The 22101-nt window shown below is 36.8% G+C and overlaps 1 protein-coding gene across 9 annotated transcripts in view; it reads right to left on the bottom strand.

The window, feature by feature from the left end:
- ERC1 (ELKS/RAB6-interacting/CAST family member 1) overlaps positions 1-22101 on the bottom strand; it is a 554437-nt gene that overhangs the window by 390159 nt on the left and 142177 nt on the right. The gene's annotated exons all lie outside the window — the stretch shown is intronic.

Raw genomic sequence — 22101 nt, 5'->3', positions numbered from 1 at the left:
GAAACAGGTAGACCAGGGTTGTCTCTGAGTGTATGTTCCATAGAAATAATTTAATACTAGGGTTTCAGAACTGCATGCAAAGTTTTCAAGACAGAACTTACAGGCAGAACACAGAAAAGACACACATGTAGCTATGGACATTTATGCATATACATAAATCTCTAAAAAAATAAGGGAAGTAGCTAGAGAGAAAAGAGCCAACATATAGAGATGGGATTGAGGGAGGAATATAGGGAAGACATGAGAAATGGGATTACTTCAATAATGACACTGTAAATCACTTCACAGTGAATTGAGGATTAGAACAAGACAGTAAGAAAGACAAATCAGCTGTATAAAGAAAAATTGGTTTTTTTTTTTAAGATTTTATTTATTTATTTGAGAGAGAGAATGAGATAGAGAGAGCATGAGAGTGGGGAGGGTCAGAGGGAGAAGCAGACTCCCTGCTGAGCAGGGAGCCTGATGCGGGACTCGATCCCGGGACTCCAGGATCATGACCTGAGCCAAAGGCAGTCGCTCAACCAACTGAGCCACCCAGGCGCCCAAGAAAAATTGTTCTTAAATGCTAGTGTTAAAATATATTTTTATATCACCTTTTATCTAAACATGAAGCATTTTCAATGAAATTCCTTATTGTAGTTATTCATTCCTTCATACACATCTGTAATGCATTCATTTACTCAAAGAAATATTTATTCAATTCTTTATATTACCAGGCACTAGTTGTACAAAGAAAAATGAACAGACCGATTTTTATTGTTATAAGATGGTAAGAGAACTCACCATTATGTAGCTGAATCCAAGCTATGGATGGCCCTGTGTGCAATCTAAAGAGCACAAATTTTATTCTAGACAGATGGCAACCATTAGGTATTTTTAAGCAAAGAAATAGTCTGGTCAGTTCTGCATTTTAGATAGATAATTCTGATGGCTGTGAAGAAAAAATTTAAGGGGACTTGCATAGAGACATGGAAAATAATTAGAGTTTATCAATTCAGGTAAGAGATACTGAAGATTGGGCGCCTGGGTGGCTCAGTTGGTTAAGCAACTGCCTTCGGCACAGGTCATGATCCTGGAGTCCCAGGATCGAGTCCCACATCGGGCTCCCTGCTCAGCGGGGAGTCTGCTTCTCCCTCTGATCCTCCCCCTCTCATGCTTTCTGTCTCCCATTCTCTCTCAGATAAATAAATAAAATCTTAAAAAAAAAAAAAAAGAGAGATACTGAAGATTAAAAAGCTAAGAGAGATGGAAAAGAGGGCGTGGGTTTGAGAAACATTATAGAGATAGCATGTTATCATGGGGGATTAAAGTACATATATGAAAAACACTGAGAAAAAAATATTTAGGAATTGTAGAGAGATAGTCTTAATAAACTAAAAGAAAATAAGGCAATTACTGTAGAACTCACAAACTTCATTCATTCATTCAACACATACTTGAGCTCTTGCTATGTGCCAGAAACTCTTCTAGGTGTTGAGAATATAGAAATAATCAAAACAGACAAAAAAATCTCTATCCTCAAAAAGATAACATCCTAATACAGCAGACAATAAATGAATGAAATAAACACAGTATGTAAGATGGTAATAAGTTCTCAAGAGAAAAATTAAGCAGGAGAATATAAATTAGTCCCCTCTTGAGCTAATACTAGAGCTAGCTGGTATGTTTCACATGGCTTTCAAAAAGCAACATAAATGTTATCTCCTTTGAAAAGATTTCCTTGCTCTTACCTCTATGAGAATAAAATGCTCTTTGTACTCTATCACACATATACATGTTATATATACATACATACATACACTCTCTCCATTCTTTCATCTATCTATATGTTTACCACCTTTATCTCTATTTATCCCATCTATATATACATTTTAACACTAATCCCTGACCGTATTGTAATTCTTTGTTTGATACATGTCTCCATAAGGAGACTGAATCCTGTTCCTCTACCCCAGTTTTCTATCTTCATATCTGGCACACACTAGGTGTATAATAAATATCAGTTCATTAATCAGTAAATGAATAATATATAAGCTTGGACTTCTAGAAACTGTATTTAGGCGTACACATAAACTCCTGCCAAGAATGGAACTACAAAAGAAGCCTAGATACTGGCTAACAGACACATGAAAAGATGCTCAATATCACTCATCCTCAGGAAATACAAATCAAAACCACAACGAGATACCACCTTACACCTGTCAGAATGGCTAAAATTAACAACACAAGAAACAACAGATGTTGGCGAGGATACGGAGAAAGGGAACTCTCTCAACACTACTGGTGGGAATGCAAACTGGTGCAGTCACTCTGGAGAACACTATGGAGGTTCCTCAAAAAGTTAAAAATAGGAGCGCCTGGTTGGCTCAGTTGGTTAAGCATCTGCCTTCGGCTCGGGTCATGATCCCAGGGTCCTGGGATCGAGTCCCGCATCAGGCTCCCTGCTAGGCGGGGAGCCTGCTTCTCCCTCTGCCTCTGCCTCTGCCTCTCTCTCTCTCTGACTCTCATGAATGAATAAATAAAACATTTAAAAAAAAAAAAGTTAAAAATAGAACAACCCTATGACCCAGCGATTGCACTAGTAGGTATTTACTCAAAGGATACAAAAACACTGATTCGAAGGGGCACATATATCCCGATATTTATAGCAGCATTATCTACAATAGCCACATTATGGAAAGAGCCCAAATGTCCATCATCTGATGAATGGATAAAGAAGATGTGGTATATATGTTCAATGGAATATTACTCAGCCATTAAAAAGAATGAAATTTTGCCATTTGCCATGATGTGGATGGAGCCAGAGTGTATTATGCCAAGAGCAATCAGTCAGTCAGAGAAAGACAAATACCATATTTCACTCATATGTGAAATTTAAGAAATAAAACAGATGGTCATAGGGGAAAGGAAAAAAAGAGAGAGAGAAAGGCAAGCCATAAAAGAGTTTTTAACTATAAAAGAGTTTTAACTATAGAAAACAAACTGATGGTTACCAGAGGAGAGGTGGGGGGGGATGGGCTAAATGTGTGATGGGTATTAAGGAGGGCAGTTATTGTGATGAACACTGCACATTGTATGTAAATGATAAATTACTAAATTCTACTCCTGAAAATATTACACTATATGTTAACTAGAATTTAATAAAAACTTGAAACAAAACAAAAGAAGTCTAGATACAATGTTCAGATAACTTCTGCATTAATCAATTTAATATAAGCTCATTTAGGAACTGCCTCATTCTACAGGGAAAGAGAAAAAGTCTCTCTCTAGAGTCAATAAGAATTCCACAAGCAGGGCGCCTGGGTGGCTCAGATGGTTAAGCGTCTGCTTTCGGCTCAGGTCATGATCTCAGGGTCCTGGGATCGAGCCCCGCATCGGGCTCCCTGCTCAGCACGAGGCCTGCTTCTCCCTCTCCACTCCCTCTGCTTGTGTTCCCTCTCTCGCTATATCTCTCTCTGTCAAATAAATAAAAATCTTAAAAAAAAAAAAAGAATTCCACAAGCAGGGTGCCTGGGTGGCTCAGATGGTTAAGCGTCTGCCTTCGGCTCAGGTCATGATCCCAGGGTCCTGGGATCGAGTCCCGCATCGGGCTCCCTGCTCAGCAGGGAGCCTGCTTCTCCCTCTCCCTCTGCCTCTGCCTCTCTCTCTCTCTCCCTGTCTCTCATGAATAAATAAATAAAAATCTAAAAAAAAAAAAAAAAAAAATTCCACAAGCAGAACAAATAAGCTCTGCAAAAAGATCTGGTAAATTTAGAATAAGATACCATAAATACTGTATAAGGCTTAGATTTTTATTCTTTAACAATGAAATAATCATACAGGTAAACCACTAAAATGCCTGAAATGGGCTCCAGTCTTTTCAATGCCATTAAAAGTTCAAAAGCTACTGTCAGAGAAAAGACCATCACAGATGAAAATCATTAGTCTTCCTTTAATCAGACACCACTATTAGAATCTCATATGGATTAATACTTAGGTAAACTCACAACCACTAAAGAGAATTTTGCCACTCAAAATCTAATACTCCATATACAGAGAATGTAATGCCCTGGTGTGTACATGTTTAACCAGCTATGCATGTCATTCCAGTTGCTAACATATAAGCCTTATTAAGCAAATAAAAGATAAAATCACACTGCCAATTAGAATTTCTTGTCAAGAAAGGACAGTACAAGAGCCATTTTTTAAAATGAAATTTCACAGAACCAACCAAGTTTGACATACAAGAAAACAGATTTGTTTTAGGAGCCCACCTAATATACAAATAGCCCTTACACGCATCATAAGGATAAAACCCTTCTTTCCGCCACTCCCTCATCATCAGCATCTAAGAAAGAAATTAAGTTGAACTGCTGACAATACCACTCATATAATTTATATGCAGTCACACTATTAAAGGAATCCATTCTTCTTTGCGGGCAAAAACTTTTCATAATATACTCAGGTGGAGAAGCTGCTAAACTTGGTAAAATCCCCATTAACAAGTTCTCCCTAAGCTACTTTCTTTTTCAATTACCCAGCTGTCTAAACAGATTGTTGAGTTGGAGGGGAGGAAAAGGATGGCTATTCACTTCTAAAGAGGAGGAATAAACATTCCATAGTGAAAAGAACTGACAAAATGAAGGACAGTAGACAATAAAATTGCCTCTTTTGGGCAAGTTGCCATCAGCAAGGAAGACCTGAAATAGACACAGATAAGTGCAAACTGGCCATGTAAGCACTGAATAAACCCTAAAGATGCTGTATGTGGTATGTGGGAGGAGGAGTGTGTACAAAACTACTTGTCTTTTAGTTTACCTAACAACATGATGGATAGCATGAGCCCTACGGAGAGCTGCTGTTACACATCCTCACTATGGTTGTGATTCAAAATCATGCTCTTAACTAATGTTGACAATGTAAAAGCTGATCATCCAGATAGTGTCATATCATGGCATTTCAGTACTTATTATGCAATTCCTATAAAACATACAGTTTCCTATTTCTATACTAAATTCAATTATCCACAGGATCTAAAATAAATGATTTACAAAAAAGCTTTGACTACAATATCCAAGAAAAAAACTGGATCAGTTGTGCACAAACTTGAATGTGAACAATAAAAATGATTTGGAATCATGTTAAGTGGAAAAATACTCCTTTAAATATGCTTGGGCTATCTGCAAAAAATAAAACCAAAAAACAAAACAAAAAAAACAGAACAACAACAACAACAAAAAAAAACCCCCAAAAAACCCCTCTCCCTTTTCTAGGAACAGAAACCACAGAATCCCTAAAATAACAATATAAGAATAATAATAATGGTGGTGGTGGTGAGGAGGAGGCGGTGATAACAGGTGATAACTAACACTTAAAAAGAACATGGTATTCTCATGGGGCACCCGGGTGGCTCAATCGGTTAAGCGTCTGCCTTTGGCTCAGGTCATGATCTCAGGGTCCTGGGATCAAGTCCCGCATCTGGCTCTCTGCTGAGCAGGGAGTCTGTTTCTCCCTCTCACTCATTCTCTCTTCCCCACCTCCTCCTCTCTCAAATAAATAAATAAAATCTTAAAAAAAAAAATAAAAGAATAAAGTATTCTTTTTAAGTCAGGCATTATCATAAGAACTTTATATATAACAACTATTTAAGCATCACCAGAAGACTATGAAATAATTACTAGGCAATCTACCTCTAGAATCCTACTCTTAATCACTATGCTATAAATATGTTCGGTAATGGAAAAAAAAAAAAAAAACAGAAAAGACAATCATACCAATGACTCAAGCATCTTTACATAAACTGTCTCCTATTTTTAAATACTGTTTACCTAATAAACATAGTACATTTTACTATGGTCACTTATATTAAAATAGTATGCCCTACTGAAGCAAAGAATGAAGGGTGAAGGTACCAAATCACCACAAATGCAAAAGTGAATCTTCCATGGAAGGAACATATATCCAAACTCAATACATTCAAGCTAGTGGGCAGAGCCAAACACACTTGATAATCAGGATTTCAGTATCATGGTCTTATTAAAAGTCTGTGTAGCCTGACTTCCAAGGGCTAGAAAGAAGCTAGTTTGGACTAGAAAGCACTTGACAATGAAACAGTTAAGATTTAAAGACTTTCCCTCTCTTGTTTTTGATCATATTGAAAATCAATGACTGTTACAGAAAATGACATATTTTATAATTCTATGGGCTTTTTTCCTACTTTCCACAAACCCTATCTCATACAGAAAGAGATCATGAAGTATCTATTAAGAGTGTATACTCAATTTCTGCATGAGTATAATTTTATAGAGATCAAAGGAATTGGTGCTCATTCTCTATGTCTATGTCCTTGATGATAAACAGGGAGGAGGGGCAACCAGGTTTACACCAGTTTATTATCATAGAGAAGAACTAAGAACTCAAGATTTTTTAAAAATGACTATTTATAGAAAGATGACATTTCCTTCTCTAATCATAGTATAGTTCGGTTAACTGGGTTGTAAAAAAAAAAACAAACCAAAAATAACATAATTATTATATTATATAGAGCCTTTTTCTCCTCATACAATTTTTATTTTCCGGAGAGAAAAATATATGAAACCAGAGGAAGACTAATGCCAAATGCATGCTACATGTGAATTCATCAAAGCTGCATACCAATTCCACATTGGCACAGATTTCTTGACATCTTTTGTTTTGGTTTTTATCAGGCTTGCCAGTTGTCAGGAACTATCATGTTTCAACATGGGTGATTAATACTAGTCAAGTGGAACTGATTACTCCGCCTTTGAGGTTCTAATCACTGAGTAAAGGTAAAAGAGACTTCCTCTAGGATATAGTTCTAAGGACAAGGAATCCCAAACACTTCTTGCAATCACCTACCTACTTTAAACATCATTTAAAGAATATTTTTTGATGATGTCTCCACAGTTGTTCTAAGCAGTCATCAGCATCAATTTACTGTGTGAAGCAAGTTACTCAGAGAGGCTCTGATCTTTACCTACTTTGTTAATGGTACCTTCCAGTATCAATGGCAGAAGTACAATCTGCATGAATAGTCATAACCGGGGGCAAAAAGGGATCTACAGTAATTAATAAAATATAAAAAGGAAAAATTTCCTAAGTCCCCTAATTTCTATGTCACTGTTTATCTACTACCCTATGCCCTGGCAAAAAATACCAACTAGGCACAATTATAATTTACCAAAATGAGTTTTTGCCCAGACTATTTATATTGGCCTTTAAATTTTATTTGTCCAGGGATGCCTTGGTGGCTCAGTTGGTTAAGCATCTGCCTTCAGCTCAGGTCATGATCCCAGGGTCCTGGGATTGAGTCCCGCAATCGAGTCCCGCATCAGGCTCCCTGCTCAGCGGGGAGCCTGCTACTCCCTCTTCCTCTGCTGCTCCCTCTGCTTGTATGCGCTCTCTCTCTCCTCTCTCTGTCAAATAAATAAAATCTTTAAAAAAAAGAAAAAAACGTTACTTGTCCAATCATGTGTTTCCAGTGATGAGAAGACACAAGAACAACAAATCATGAGAAACTCTAAGCAATGTTTTAAACTCAGTTTACGTTGTGAAAAGCTCCCATATCTATATTGACAATTACTGTTTATGGTCTTTAATAAGCCCAGCAAAGATTTTGGTTGGTAACTATTTTTTTGGTTGAGTTTCCTTCTCAACTGTGCTGTTCTCTCATCATGTAAGTCATGGAGCGGATTACTGTAGGTAATAAATATAAAAAAATAAAATAAAAACTAGCTGGCTATGTGGTCTTGGGCAAGTTACTTATCTTTCTAATTATCATAAAACAAAAGAACACTAATATCCCTTTCAATTCTAAAATACAACTGTATTCTTACAGGGAAGCTGAGAACATTTAAAAAGTAATAAACTTCATCAGAGCACCACTATATTTTATCTTAAAAACTGTTCAATTTGAACTATACAGAAAGTGTAGGTAAAACCTTTAGGAAAAGACACTCAGAGTCTACTGCTCCTGACAGATTTTATTAATTGCTGAGAGGCAAAGTAAGTTGCTTGATAACCTTGCTTATGGGACAGATAATGGAATTAGGGACCACTTGCTTAAAGTAACTGGATAATATGAAGCAAAACTTGGGGAGACCAAAGGTCACTGCCAATCAAGATCTGCTTGGTAGACAATTCTATAAATGTCTCAAATACTTTTTTAACTGGCAGGCATATATAAAAATTTGCCTGACCTTCTGATGCTAAAATCAAACAAAGAAGATCCACAAATTCACAATGGCAATCCTTCGGAGGTGGTGACAATGGTGACACTGCACTTAGGAACTCAACTTACATCATCTATGTGAGTGGTATCCCTTTAAGTTGTGAAATAACAATGGCTATCAAGACAGAATGGCCTTACATCTAATGGTTCAGTACATTTTAGTGATGGAAGAACCCAGTATTTTTAAATAACTAAAGCAGACATACTAGGCTTAGTTTCAAAGAAAAAGCAGCCATGATTCTTGTTACTTATTAACAATAACAAAGTTGAGAAAAATCAAAGACATAACAGGTGGCTAGCTAAGTTACACATGGTCTACCCACTGGATGGAATAATATGCAACCATATACAGTTTATTAACCGAGGATATGGAAACCTGTTTATCATATAATATTACATGAAAAAGAAAAGTTATCAAAAAGTATGTACAATATTATCCCAATTTGAAGGAAGGAAAAGTTTAGTTTCACATAGAAATGTCCTTGTTAAGATTTTATTTATTTATTTGCGAGAGAGAATGAGAGACAGAGAGCACGAGAGGGAGGAGGGTCAGAGGGAGAAGCAGACTCCCCGCCAAGCAGGGAGCCCGATGCGGGACTCGATCCCCGGACTCCAGGATCATGACCTGAGCCGAAGGCAGTCGCTCAACCGACTGAGCCACCCAGGCACCCCGAAATGTCTTTGTTATAAGGTTTTTTCCATCTTTTTCAAATATTTAGAATAGACCTATACATTATTTCAATAATAATGACAAAAGCAAGAATTTTCTAAATGCTATCTAAGAAAGAAATCTTAGGATTTGTGATAAGTAATATGATTAGGATTATGACAAGAGGAGTTCTCTTATCATATGTACTTATCAACATGGGAAATCTCTAGGGATTTCTGCAGGACATGTAAGTAACTCTTCATTTAATATACACCTTTCAGGGACCAAACAAATCAAGCTGTCAGAGACTTTTGGGGGGGGGTTTGCAAAGCTAAAATAAGACTGAGAAACCACTAATGAATTCAGAGAAACCCAGACTTCCAAAAACCAATGGAAATATAAGGTCTGAAGGGAATACTAATAAGATGCTTCACATATTTTGAGTCTAAATTCAAGTTCCTCTCACTAAACTTTTATTTCAGCCAAGCCTACTTTTATGCTAACTTGTACTAATACTCAACCCTAGTGTGACAAAGCTGGGTTTCCCAGGAAGCAGACCTTGAGGCAGATTTTACTATGCAAGAAGTTTATTAAAGGGTACTCTTGGGATCACTACCAGTGGAAAGGAAGGGGGTCAGGAGAGAACAGGATTGTGCAGAGGGAGAAATTCAGGGGCCACAAAGTTCCAAGGTATGCAGACAACCCCATGAGGAGCTCTGAATCCAGGATGATCTTTAAGAGTTGTCTCAAGTCAGGGCAATGGATTCAATCTCTTATATCCTACAGAGATCAATCATTGGGATTTCAATGGAAAGTGGTATGCCCTTATGCAAGGGAGTTCTCTCACCAAGGCAATCTCCATAGGGGCTAACAACTAAGGACTATGTCAAAAGCACTTCCAGCATCTGGGCGAATACAACCTCAACCCTGGAGGGGTGGGGGAAGGTGCTCTGGGTCACTCATCACAGTATCCATTATACCCAGCAGCTATACTCTTTCTAGTTAAATTACAGTTAACATGAAATTGTTTGTATTTGAACAATTTATCTTGTATTTGAACCACATACATAATTTAATGGCTTTGTAAAACCCAGAGACCCTTCTTCCCAAACTTGTTTGTTTCATAGATGGTGGACATTTTTAATCAGGAGTTCATGGATGGCAGGGATGTATGATGTCAGAGTCCACATAAATGAGTTATGTACATTTTTATATGGAGAGAGCCCACAGCTTTCATCAGATTGTCAAAAGGGTAGGGGAAGTTAAAAATCATTCATCAGTGGCATTCTTTTCAAACACCCAGAACGTTGTTTAAAATGAACAGCCACTTCACTTAAAATTGCTCACTTAGCTACTTTATAAAAATATTGTGTTACCAAATTTGCTGTGTGTAAAATAAGAGTCTGGCCTGGGTGAGACACAGGGAGAATGGATCAAAACAATAATTCCTTGTCTATATACAACGGAAACCTAAGGATCTTATCAAATTTAGTAAATATTCCTTGATAGATTTGGATGAGTTTTTTTTTTTTTAAGATGTTATTTATTCATTTGACAGACAGCGAGAGAATGCGCACAAGCAAGGGGAGCAGCAGAGGGAGAGCGAGAAGCAGGCTCCCCGCTAAGCAGGGAGCCCAACATGGGGCTCAATCCCAGGAACCCTGGGATCACGACCTGAGCCGAAGGCAGATGCTTAACCGACTCAGCCACCCAGGCACCCCTGAATTTTCTAATCCAAAAAAATTCCTCTAGAAAAAAAAAGGGTTAGGAGAAAAAAGCAAGCAGGTCTGGCAATTACAGGAAGATGAAACAGATAAAGAACAAAATACATGTCTGATTCTATTTCTATTAGAAAATAGAGGCTATTTTCTGGTTAGGGTGCACATACTGGTGTAACAGGAAGAAGAAACAGCACGAAAAGCTACTCCATCGAAGTCTGATTTAATAACTTCTTCAAGGTGGTTAATTATTTCAACTTCTCAACCAGAGTTGACAGGTACCTGGGCATTTATCCAAACGGCCATTCCCACAGGTGAGAATGCAGTGCAAGTTAATTCATGTCAAATTAGAAGCAGTTTTTAAGCAGAAGAAAATACTGACTGTGCTTCAAAACTTTGATCAGTATTTTTTTAAATCCTTTGTCCCTTTCTAGATACTTATCTATATATTTATTACTCTGACAAGTTCCTGCTATGAGGTCTCCCGAGATACCTCTAAGAACAACCTTTATCACAACAGGGATCTGACCCTTTCATATTTGCTTGCTAATTACCATTTTCAAGTTTAAAATGTGTGCTCAATCAAAATAGAAATCAGGGCACTCTGAACTAGAGCTTGCAAGACTCTCAGAATATTTTTATGGCATTCTATCAGTAGAAAATGGACCCAGATAAACATAAATCCTCAAGTTATTCACTAATTACTCAAACACAGTTAAAAATCCAAGGAAGTAATGTTTTAATAAGGGTCAAAATTACTTCTATATTGTATAAAGCATTACACTATAAGCATCTGAATGGTTCTTATTTATATTATACCTTAGCACCTAAAAATAAGGCATGTATCCAAAGGCTATATTCTCTCAGGTCCATTCCTATTGCCAAGATGATAATGTTGATAGAACAAGCTTTCACATTTCTCCAGATGAAAACTGCAAGGCTATGTAAAAATCCCCATCCCCATCCCAGGAATGCAAGGTTGGTTCAACATACAAAAATCAATCAATATAATGTACTATCTTAATAAAGAACAAAAATGACACGATCATCTCAATAAATCTAGAAAAACCATTTGATGAAGTACAACACCTTTTCATGATAAAAACACTCAATAAATTAGGAATAAAAGGGGACTTCCTCAACCTGATAAAGGACATCTATAAAAAATCCACACTTAACATCATACTTAATGGTGAAAAATGAAAGCCTTTCTCCTAAGATAAATAACAAGACAAGAAGGCACCTGGCTGGTAGAGCATGCAACTTTTGATCTCGGGGTTGTGAGTTCAAGACCCACGCTGGGTGTAGAAATCTCTTAAAAATAAAAAAGTCTTTAAGAAAAAGATAAAGGATATAGACTTTCACTACCTCTATTCTCCATTGTACCAGACATTTGGGAATAGCAATTAAGGAAGAATAAAAATAATGAAAGATAGCCACATTGGAAAGGAAGAAGTACAACTATCTCTTTGCAGATGGCATGATCTTATATACAGAAATTACTAAAAAATCCACTCAAACACTATTAGAGCTAATAAACAAGTTTAGCAAAGTTGCAAAATACAAAATCAATATACAAAAATCAGTTGTATATCTATAAAAAATGAATAATATGAAAATGAAATGAAGAAAACAATTCCATTTACAATGGCATAAAAAAGAATAAAATATTCAGGAATAAATGTAAAGAAGTTCAAAACTTATAAAGTGAAAACTACAAAACAATGATAAAGGAAATTAATGACAACCTAAGGAAGGTGAAAGACACCCCATGTTCATCAACTGAAAAACTTGGTATTGTTAATATGGCAATACTCCCCAAACTGATGAACAGATTCAACACAATCCCTATCAAAGTTCCAAATGCTTTTTTCACAGAAATGGACACACTGATCTCAAAATTCATATGGAATTACAAGAGACACCCCCCCCCAAAAAAAACAATCCTGAAAATGAACAAAGGTAGAGGATTCACGATTCCCAATATCCAAACCTACAAAAATCTACAGTAATCAAGACAGGGTGGTATGACACACGGAGAGGCATATACATTGATGGAATAGAATTAAGAGTTCAGAAATGAACACACGTGTCCATAAGCAACTGAGTTTTAGCAAAAGTCTTAAGACCATTCAATGAGAAAAGACTGTCTTTTCAACAAATGGTGCTGGGAGAACTGGATACTCACATACAAAATAATGAAGTTGACCCCTTCCTTAGACCAAAAATTAACTTGGAATGGATCAAAGATCTAAATACAAAATCTAAAACTACAAAATCATAGGAGAAAGCGTACGAGGAAATCTTTGTGACCTTCATTTAGGCAATTGGTTTATTTGACATGACACCAAAAGCAAAAGCAACCAAGAAAAAAAAAAAGATAAACTGGCCCTGATCAAAATTTAAAACTCTTGTGCACCAAAGGATGCTATCAAGTAAGTGAAAAGATAACCTAGAGACTGGGAGAAATATTTGCAAATCCCTTATTGGATTCTCCAATATATAAAGACTTTCCAGAACTCAATCATAAAGAGACAAATAATTGAAAAATAAACAAAAAAATATGAATAGGCATTTCTCCAAAGAAGATATACAAATGGCCAAGTACATGAAAAGATGCTCAACATCATTAGTCATTATGGAAATCCAAATGAAAACCACAAAAAGATACCACTGCATACCTATCAGAATGACACATGTTGACAGGAATGTCATAGAGCTGCTTTAGAAACAGTTTGGCAGTTCCTCAAAAAGTTAAACATGAAGTTAACATCAATTCCATTCTTAGATATACACACAAGAGAAATGAAAACATAAAAGTTCATACAAAAACTTATACATCAATGTTCATAGAATCATTATTCATAATAGGCAAAAGCTATAAACAACCCAAACGTCCATAAACTGATGAATGGATACACAAAATACGCTATATTCATCCTAATGGAATATTATTCAGACATAAAAAGGAATGAAGTACTGATACTTGAGTGAAGAATTACAATGAGTTAACCTTGAAAACATTATGTTAAAAAACAGCCAGACACAAAAAGTTGCATATTATACAATTATGTTTATATGAAATGTCAGAACAAGCAAATCCATAGAGATAAAAAGTAGATCGGGGTTGCCAGAGGATAAGGGGTTGTGAATGCTAACAGGTATGGGTTTCTTCTTGAAAATGTTCTGGAATTAAATAGTGGTGATGGTTGCACAAACTTGTAAGTATACACAAAACAATAAATTCTATAGCTTAAAATAGTAAATTCCACAATATATGAATTATAGCTCAATTAGGAAAAAAATTATTTAATTAGCCCCTAGTGCTAGCTTAAAAATTCTAAGCCTAAGATTTATCCTGTTTTATTCCCCCAAATAACACAAAACAATTTAGCCAAGTTTCTCTGTTCTTTAAAGACTTTAGGGAGCCTGGGTGGCTCAGTTGGTTAAGCTACTGCCTTCGGCTCAGGTCATGATCCCAGGATCCTGGGATCGAGTCCCACATCGGGCTCCCCCTGCTCAGCGGGAAGCCTGCTTCTCTCTCTGCCTCTGCCTGCCACTCCCCCTGCTTGTGCTCTCTCTCTCTTTCTGTCAAATAAATAAAATCTTTAAAAAAAAAAAAAAGACTTTAAAATTCTTTTGAATCTATGCACATACTCAGTCCAGTTATCTTCTAGATGGCAGTCTCTTCCGTATGAGAGCACTAATACACAAAGTTTTCATCTAGACAGTTGCGCTTCTCACCTAAGGTGAAGCTCTAAAATAAATACGTAGCATTAATTCACCTTCTGCTGTTAGTACATCCTTTGTATCCTTTCTTTACACCTTATTCCTTTGTACGCTTTTTTTAATATTTTTATACCCTGTGATAATTCCTAAATTGGGTAAAACAATTATAGACTGTTTAGAATTCCTTCTGATTTGAAGTGACTTCTGTAGGGAATGGTGGATGACAGTAGAAGCTCTATGAATAACAGATTAAGACACTAAGTAACACGGAAATAAAAAAATTCCTCTAAGGGGCGCCTGGGTGGCTCAGTCGTTAAGCGTCTGCCTTCGGCTCAGGTCATGATCCCAGGGTCCTGGGATCGAGCCCCACATCGGGCTCCCTGCTCAGCAGGGAGCCTGCTTCTCTCTCTCCCACTCCCTCTGCTTGTGTTCCCTCTCTTGCTGTGTCTCTCTCTGTCAAATAAATAAATAAAATCTTTAAAAAAAAGAAAGAAAGAAAGAAAAATTCCTCTTCCATTCTGATTAATAAGTCTGCAACATTATAAGACACCAAAAAAGGGACTAAGAGCTTTATCACCATAGCACCACACACAAAAATCTTAACCTCATATTCTCAATCCTTTATTCAACATTTTTATTGAACTGGAGCAGATATTTTTTCCAAAGATGGCCACAATAATACCTCCCACCTTACAGGCTCCTCTGCAATGTGGCTTTGCCACGGCTCCGTTAAGAAGTGAAGTGTATTTCTTAACCCCCCGAATCAAGGTAAGTTCTGTGACTATGACAAACAGAACACAGCAAAAGGAATCCTCTGCCACTTCTAAACCCATTCATAGCATAACCCTTAACTGGTCAGGCAGCTTCTGCTTCTAACATCTATGACTGTGGAGTCAGGTGCCACATAAGAAGTGTGACGACTCTCATCATGCTGTGGGATACCCAGGACATATGCAGAAGCCCTGAGGCAAAAGACACCATGTAGCCATGCAGCCAGAGGCCATGGAGTACCTAGACAGAATGTATGCAAGTGAAAAAGCCAGCTTGGCAGTGGATCGTCCAACTGCTGACACCCCCAGCTGCCACCAAACATATCAGGGACAAACTACCCAAAAGAGCCCTTCCTGAATTCATGACTCACAAATAAGTGAGCATTCAAAAATCATTGTTTAAGCTACCAAGCTTTAGAAATAGTTCATTATGCAGACGAAGATTTTTCTCCATCTATTATAAAGAAGTGCTATTGCTATTGTTGCTTTAATCACTTATAACTGAACTTTATTGTTTCTAGATTATCAGAATGTAGAGATGAGGGGTGTTGTGTTTGTTTTATTTTTTTATTTTTGGAGAGAAATGTTCTGGAAGTAGAAAGGATGGTGAGCAGGAATATATCATAATTAAAGTAATTTATAACAAGGTAAACTTTTCTTAGGGACTAACTCATCACTCATTACAAAATGTCACTTGTATAATATCAACATCATTTAAAAAGTTATCTGCTGACAAACTAGAAGTTAAATCAGACTGTCCAAGTTCAGCTATCAACCTCCTTAAGGTTTACTTGAAAAAAAGGGGGTGGAGGGAACGGGACAAGGAAGGTTATATGAAGCAAAGTAAATCCATATGGAGTATATTCCCCAACAAAAATATCATCATCAGTCAGACTTCATCTACTATACATTCTGGTTTTTGACAAAACATTTTAGAATTTAGCTGTACATATTCTCCATAAACAAAAAAATTTAATTAAACTGTGTTCTATTAAAAAAAAATAAGTAAAAGAATGAAAAAAAAATTCTAAAGCCTCGTTTCCAACTTAATATTTGATTAGAGACTGACTTGGTTCTCTCTTTAGCTTCATTAGCAGCTGGGCTGTGACTTAAAAATAATAGCACTTAGAAAACATTGCAATTAATCCTTACTAAAAATAAAATATGACAATTTTTAAAAATATTAATTTTCTGAGTAAAATTACTAAATACTGTTTTTTTAGTGATAAAACATATTCTCCTTTCCATCTTATGATATGGAAAAAGTGAAGAAAGTAACACTATCTTAACCAAGACTCCACAGAAAACAAATAGAATATATAAAAAACCTATTCTTTCTGATTTCCTACCAAAAACAAAATAACAAAAGAGACTTAAAGAACCAATCTAGGACCAAACTAACAAACCAACTGCAACCTTCTAATTATATATATCAATCAGCTTTCTGTTACCGTTAAATTTAAACTCTAAATACCCAAACCTAGGAAACTGGAGAAGTAAGCAAGGCAAAATCAACATAAGTTATAGAAGCATAGAAAGCAATGATGGTAACATCTGCGTCAGCAAATTAAACTCCAAGCTACATTATAATTTATAATCAATCAAGCAAGAAGCTGTACAATTTTAACACAGATTTTTGAATGCAGCTCAGATTCAAATGCTCAATTACATTTTCCAGGTCAGTGATTTGTTATAGAGATAAGAAATTTACTGTAACACAAAACTACTTAAAACCATAGGGGAGAACCTTGGGAAGGAGGAGCCCAATGCTAATCCCATTGTACAGCATGCTTGGCCATCTGCTATTGTCCCATTTTATTCTCTGAGCACAGGATTATCCCAGTGCATACAAATATATCCACTGCCTAGAGAGTCAGGAGATTGTGGGTGGGCAGTGGTGGCCAAAACAGAGCCACAAACAGTACAGAGTATGTGACTCACAATCCAGCCATTATCACAGCTGCTGCTATTCTCAAAAAACAATGATTTTTTTTTTTTGGGCGCCTGGGAGGCTCAGTTGGTTAAGCGACTGCCTTCAGCTCAGGTCATGATCCCAGGGTCCTGGGATCAAGTCCCGTATCAGGCTCCCTGCTCTGCGGGGAGCCTGCTTCTCCCTCTCCCACTCCCCCTGCTTGTGTTCCCTCTCTCGCTGTGTCTCTCTCTGTCAAATAAATAAATAAAATCTTAAAAAAAAAAAAAAATGATTTTTTTAAAAATGCATTTCTAATATACCCAAAGTAATGCCAAAGTAGTATGTTTCCTGGTATTCCTCCTTTAAATATTAAAATATTTAAATATTACTTAAACATACAATAATAAGTATTTGTGAAAAAAATGATTATAGAAAACTGATGCCAGAAAAAAAAGAAAGGATGAAAACAGAGTTAACCTATCCCTCTTCCTTATGAAGTAAGTCTCTGAATCAAGAAGCAAAGTAGGTTAACTGTGTACAAAATTAAGCCATCTCTCCAGGCATAGCTTAAGTTCTACCTGAAAGGTTATCTCAATACCCCACTGCAGATAAATTTTCAGTTTTTGACAGAAAAACTTCAGAGCCTTTCTCTGAATTCTCTTTATTAGTTTCCTAAATAAACTAAAAGGAAAATAAAGATGAGTATATTCACTGAAAACTTCATTATGTAAGAACTGGGAATAATTTTCCCAGAGACCAGGTAATGAGAGTTACTAATAAGAAAGAAAAGGCATTCATAGACAGAGCTCTACCAGAAACTTTTAAGAATTCCTGTTACCAAAAAAAAAAAAAAAAAAATTCCTGTTACAAAAATGTTTAAAAAGCAAAGGCAGAATTCCAAGGCATGACACTGTGGAAAGGAACACTATTCCAAGTTTTCATTCACACTGCTCTCTTGGCTTGGGATGTCTTACTCCTTCCCCATTTGCTCAGCAAACGTTCATTCAATTTCAAGACTTAGTTCGTTCACACAAGTTCAAATCGAAAAATTCTTGCTTTGTATCCCACTATACACCATGTATATCACCACTTCTTTAACTAAAACTTAGAGAGCAGAAACCACATCTTATTTGTCTAGGTACTTAGCTCAGTGCCTACTATATAGCAGAAGGCACTACACCAAATGGATGAACGAAGGCAGTTTTCCAGGGAAGCCACAAAACACAATTTGACTATGCAACTATAAATGTACTCAGTAAGGGGGAAAAAGGAGAAAGAGCAAACAATTCTCCAGTGTATATAAATATACACATTGCTCCAGTATATATAAATATATCCACTGATTAGAGAGCTAGGAAAATGTGTGGGTAGTGGTCCTGAAAAAGCCAAAAACAGCTGAGCATATCACTGGCTCATAACCCAGGCATCAGTGTAAGAATTATATAGTGATCTCTCCAACTGACTCAGATTTTCAAGCCAGGTTTATAAGGGTCTGAATGAAGAACACAGAGAAATAAGAATTTTTAAAAAGGCTAGACCTGAAAACAAACTGAGCTTACAAGAAAAAAAATTCTACAGACAACAAAAAGAGCTTTGAGAATTGTTTCGATAATCAATCTGAAAGAGGTACAATATATCACAAAAGCCTTTTCTGGTCTATTCAACATTTTATCATTTATATGAAAGTATAAAGAATATGCTCATAAATGGGTAGAAGGCATAAAGTTGAAGATCCTCAAAGATTAATTGGCTGAATTAAGCAAAGTAAAACTTAGTAAAAATAAACAATATTAAGGGGCGCCTGGGTGGCTCAGTCGGTTAAGTGTCTGCCTTCAGCTCAGGTCATGATCTCAGGATTCCAGGATTGAGACTGGCATCAGGCTCCCTGCTCAGTGAGGAGTCTACTTGTCCCTCTCCCTTTGCCCCTCCCCCAACTCATGTGCACGTGGTCTCTCTCTCTAATAAATAAAAATTTTAAAAGAAAAAGAATAAACAATATTAACACCTTATATCCACAGTATGCAACACTTTACAGGTTCCAAAGTACTTTCCAACACATTACATCATTTAACAAAAACCTCCTGAGGTAACTATTATACCCTGTCTATAGTTGAAAAAACTGGAGGTTAGTCAGTTTCAGTGAGTTGCCCAATATCACATACCAGTTAGGGCCAAGAATATTAATAATGTTCTAATTATCTCTCTTGCAATTAAATCCAAAGTTCCAACTGGAAAAGTAAAGTATGGGAGAAAAATGAGTTCAGACAAATAACTGCCATCAGAAAAACTAACCAGGGCAAAGGAGAACACTGGGAGGAACAGAAATATATCATCTAGAAAAACAAGATTTGAGGGCTGTCAAATGGCAAGTTCCTAATACCTAAAAAGTCATTCTGCAGGAGGAGGATTATACTTGTTCAATACAGCCCCAAGTTAATCTCAATCAGCAAATACTGTAAATAGCCAAATTCTGGTTCAAGGAAAGAGGGTCAAATTGTCCAAGTCATCAATTCATCATAATTGGACCTATTTGACCATAAGGTAAATAAACCCTTTTGCCTGAGAATTTATATGAAAATTTTTAATCAGACAGTTAAACTTTATCAAGTAAGACCCTACATCTGTATCAGACATTGTTCCAAAATGTACAAATGAACTTCTAGGGAAAAGTGATTCTAATTTTAGAATTATAAAATTAGAAATAAATTTAAAGTGAAATATATGAAAAGTTCTTTTTCAAAGAAAATACTAATACGTATATATACAGAGGCTTTTTTTCTAAGCAATTTTCAAACTAATATTCAAACAGAGGAAAACATATAAAAGATATTATATCTTTTATACCAATACATCATGCAAATTTAACAAAACTTAATCTGCCTCCAGTTATTTTAAATTATGTTAATATTTTATACATGTTATGAAGTATAATAAATTAAATACACACAAACTCATTACTCATCTTAAGATACTTATATATCCCTCCTTATGCCATCTCTCTACCTTCCCTACCTCTAGAAAAAAGGACTTTGCTGAATTTTTATCCTAAACATTCCTTTCCCTTAAAATAACAGGTTCCATTGTGTGACCATACCAAATTTACCTACTCACTCTTCTCTTAATGAACTTTTGTATGTTTCCTCAGTTTTGTTCTGTTTTGTTTTTATAGCCAAACAAGGCTACTATGAACATTCCTACACATGTCCTGGAGTTCATCTAAAGTATCTTTATCGGGGAGGATATGCTTATGTTTAATTTCATAACGACTTTCCAAAGTAGTTGTACCAATTTAAAAATCCAACTGCCATATTTATCAACACTTGATACTGTCACAGACTTCTTAATTTTTGCCCACAAAGCAAAAAAGAATAGGTATAAAATTATTTCTTAATCTGGTTTTCTTTTACATTCCCCTGATTACATTCAGGGTAAATACTTCTCATATTTATTTGTAAGGTATACTTCCTCATATTATATATGTTTCACTAATAGTTACATGGGTTATAAAAGTATAAAACCATGTATCCTGATCTAATATATGGGGGCATGCATAAACACCAAAATTAAATTTTCAACTCTCAGACAAAATGGAGGACAATACTATCAAGTAAAGATATGCCAAGGAACATCAACTGTATTTGAAATTTTACTTCTTAAGCTGAATGATTACCATTACTTATATTATTCTCTATATTCTTCGTATCTCTGAAACAGTTATAAAATATAAAAAGATAATATAACATAATCAATAAGCAAGAACTTAGGAAACATAGCACCTATGACTTTTCTTGAAATTTTTTCAAAGGAATTCTAGAGCAACCATGAATTAAATAAAAATTTAAACCTTGGGGTATGAAGCAGGAAGATGGCAACAGAGTACGAGGACCCTAGGCTCACCATGTCTCACAAACACAACTAGATAACTATCAAATCATCCTAAATATCCCAGAAATCAACCAGATGACTGACAGAACAAACTCTACAACTAAAGGGAGAGAAGAGGCCACATGGAAGAAGATAGGAAGTACGGAGACATGGTTTGGGGGAGACACAGATCTTGGGTGCTGCGGATGGAGGGAAGCCATGGTCAGAAAAGGGCGCGAGAGAGAGAGAGAGAGGAGCACAGAGGGGAAAGCAAAAGGAGAACACTTTCCCAAAGCCATTGACTTGGAAAATGAGAGGAGCTACATTTCATGAGTTCTTGTAAGCAGTAGGGATTAAAGCCTGGAGTTTTAAAGGTCAGCGGGCTTGGCTGGGATAGAGTCTGGAGGGCACTGTGCTGCTCCTGGAGAGATGGCAGGCAAACAACCTAGGGGCAGACAGTGCAGAAACAACGATCTGAAGAGCATCTGGGGCACACAGTGGGGAGATCACACACTTTTCTCAGAGCACTTCCCTGAGAGGCAACATCCACAGAGACACATCTCTGGGAACAGTGGAGCTTGCCAACACCATTTCCTTCCCCTGCCCCTCAGCATAAATACAGAGCCAACTGCGGGAAGCAGCACAGCACCCACATTGGCTGCTTAACTTGCTTACACTAAGCCCTACCCGCCCTGGCTCTAGTGGAACTGCCCTTCTCAGTCATGCTTGCCTCAGTCCCAGTGCAGCAGGACCCTGCCCCAGAAGACCAGGACAAACTCCTGTCCATACCATGTCTCCAGACCCGAGAGTTTTGCAGGGCCTCAGTTATGGTGGGGATGGTGACAGCTCTCATTTCACAAGTAGACCAGAACACACCTAGCTAAAACCTGCCAAATTCAGGCCAGGGACCAAACACTGCCCATAGCAGGAAAGGAGAACCTCTATAAGTGACTGGTCTAAAGGGCAGAACAGCCAGAACACAAAAGCAGAGCTCATGCACCACACATAGGAGACACTCCTTGATACGTCCTCCCTGGGAACTACATGACCTCTTCTTCATAAGGCCATAACTTTCAGGAGGATCTATAACTGGCTTTTCTAACACTCAGAAGAAGGCAGAGACTTAGACAAAATGTGAAGACAGAGGAATTTATCCCAAATGAAAGAACAAGATAAGGCTATGGCCAGAGATCTTTGTGAAACAGACATAAGGAACATACGTGATGAAG

This window comes from Mirounga leonina, unplaced genomic scaffold, assembly GCF_011800145.1.
Source record: "Mirounga leonina isolate KUSES-001 unplaced genomic scaffold, KU_Mleo_1.0 Mir_201, whole genome shotgun sequence".
Lineage (NCBI taxonomy): Eukaryota > Metazoa > Chordata > Mammalia > Carnivora > Phocidae > Mirounga > Mirounga leonina.
The sequence above is the reverse complement of the archived record's forward strand: the minus strand, read 5'-3'. Positions and strand labels throughout refer to the sequence as shown.